Raw genomic sequence first — 2,328 nt, forward strand, 5'->3', positions numbered from 1 at the left:
ACAGCCATCCACTGGACAGAGCACAGGGTCCCCAATGAAGGAGTTAGAGAAAGTACCCAAGGAGCTGAAAGGGTTTGCAGCCCCACAGGAGAAACCACAATATGAACTAGCCAGCATATCCAGAGCTCCCTTGAACTAAACCACCAACCAAAGGGAACTCATCGAGGGACTCATGGCTCAAGCTGCATATGTAACAGAGGATGTCCTAGTCAGTCATTAATGGGAGTAGAGGCCCTTGGTATTGTGAAAGTATGCTCCCTATGCTCCAGTATAGGGGACTACCAAGTCCAGGAAGCAGGAGTGGGTGGTTTGGTGAGAAGTAGGAGGGGGAAGGGATAGGGGTTTTTAGAGGGGAAACTAGGAAAGAGGATAACATGTGAAAAGTAAATAATGGAGTCCAGTGTCGCCTGGCCTCAGAACTGAGCGGCGCAGGCAGCCCCTGCTACCTCTCGGTGACTGCCTCCCAGGCCTGTCGCAGTTGGGCTCAGGCTCCTTTGCTGAGCCACCATGTCTCAGAACAGGGAGGAGAACCTGCAGGGCTCCTGGGTAGAACTGTACTTCAGCAATGGCAATGGGAGCAGCGTTCCAGCCTCCGTCTCTTTTATAATGGTGACATGGAAAAAATACTGTTGGATGCCCAGCATGAATCTGGACGAAGTAGCTCCAAGAGTTCTCACTGTGACAGCCCACCTCGCTCCCAGACACCATAAGATACCAACAGAGCTGAAATAGACATCCACAGCTGTGGCGAGAAAAACAGCACTCTGTCTGAGGAAGATTATATTGAGAGAAGAAGAGAAGTTGAAAGTATCTTGAAGAAAAACTCAGATTGGATATGGGATTGGTCAAGTCGCCCAGAAAATATTCCCCCCAAGGAGTTCCTTTTTAAACACCTGAAGCACACAGCTACTCTCAGCATGAGAAACACAAGCGTTATGAAGAAAGGGGGAATTTTCTCAGCAGAGTTTCTGAAGGTTTTCCTTCCATCTCTGTTACTGTCTCATCTGCTAGCCATTGGCTTGGGGATCTACATTGGAAGGCGCCTGACAACTTCCACTAGCACCTTCTGATAAAGATTTGGATCTGACTTCTGCTCACACAGTGAGGATTCATGTCTGAGCTGTGACAGCTAATTGAAGAGCTAGCATGGCCCTTGGGTGATTGCACTATGTGTGTTTATTTGTTCTGTAAATGCGGTGTTCCTGATTAGTGAGACAGAATAGACTCATGTCATGACCTATAATTATACCTATGGGATCAATTAATAAGCAGGTCAGACTGATGCCTATTGTAGCATTTACTAGTAAATTTCTTTGAATATTAGATAGAAATAGTATAAATAATTTTAATATAGTAGCAATGGTGTATTTTAAAATGATCTGTAATCATAATCCAGTTAAGACACTTTACACTTCAAAAGAACAAGTAAGTGATATTAAAATCATTAAAGGGTTTTCCCCAAAGGAATATTGTGGCCTTATAATCCTATTACATAGCAGAAAATTAAAGGGTGCAGGTTATCTGTAAAGGCCTCTAACTTTGTGAATTAAGTAGCAAGTAGAAGCTAAGGTTACCCACAAACCCCACTTTGCAGTTCCCCCTCTTCCTGCTTTGCAGGATGAGGATTCTAGCCTTGCTGTCCACCATTACCTGGGGTGGTCAGTTTTGTTGCAGGCACCTTTATCACTTTGCTGAATTCTACTGTTTGTATTTAAATTTTATGTGCTCTGAAAATCAGCTGTCTACTTTAAAAGACTGGAAATGAAAAACAAGATCTTTGCCAAATTCATTGGAGAATACTATATTTGCATATCCGTTAATCAGTATCCAAAGCTTCTTAAATCGGGTGTCCTACCAGTCTTCTCTTTTCTATAGCATGGTTTTAAAGCCTGCCTCCTTGACATGCTGTATATATCCTGTTGTATTTGTTTCACTGTCCCACACTTAACTCAGGTGTGCTAAAATAAAAGTGACATTTTAACAGTAAAAAAAAGGTAAATAATGAAAATATCTAATAAAAGAAAAGAAACAAAAAAATCTATGTCCATCTAGAATTTCCAGTTAAAACTCATTTCATAAGATTTTGCATGTGTAATCAGTTAATATGCAGTTATACTATATTGATATGAGACCTATATATAGTAAATGATATTCTTATAAATGTAAAGTCACAAGTCAGATAGATACTGTTATTTATATAATTGAAATAAGCCACCCTTCTCAATAGTCACAAATAATATAAAATACCTTGGCGTGACTCTAACTAAGGAAGTGAAAGATCTGTATGATAAGAATTTCATGTCTCTGAAGAAAGAAATTAAAGAAGAT

General features: G+C 40.7%; 1 pseudogene; it reads left to right on the forward strand.

Annotated features, from left to right (window-relative positions):
• Nucleotides 1-507: 507 nt before the first annotated feature.
• On the forward strand, nt 508-1,076 carry LOC110300743 (annotated as a pseudogene).
• The last annotated feature ends 1,252 nt before the right edge of the window (nt 1,077-2,328 follow it).

The sequence above is a fragment of the Mus caroli genome, chromosome 8 (genome assembly GCF_900094665.2).
Source record: "Mus caroli chromosome 8, CAROLI_EIJ_v1.1, whole genome shotgun sequence".
NCBI lineage: Eukaryota > Metazoa > Chordata > Mammalia > Rodentia > Muridae > Mus > Mus caroli.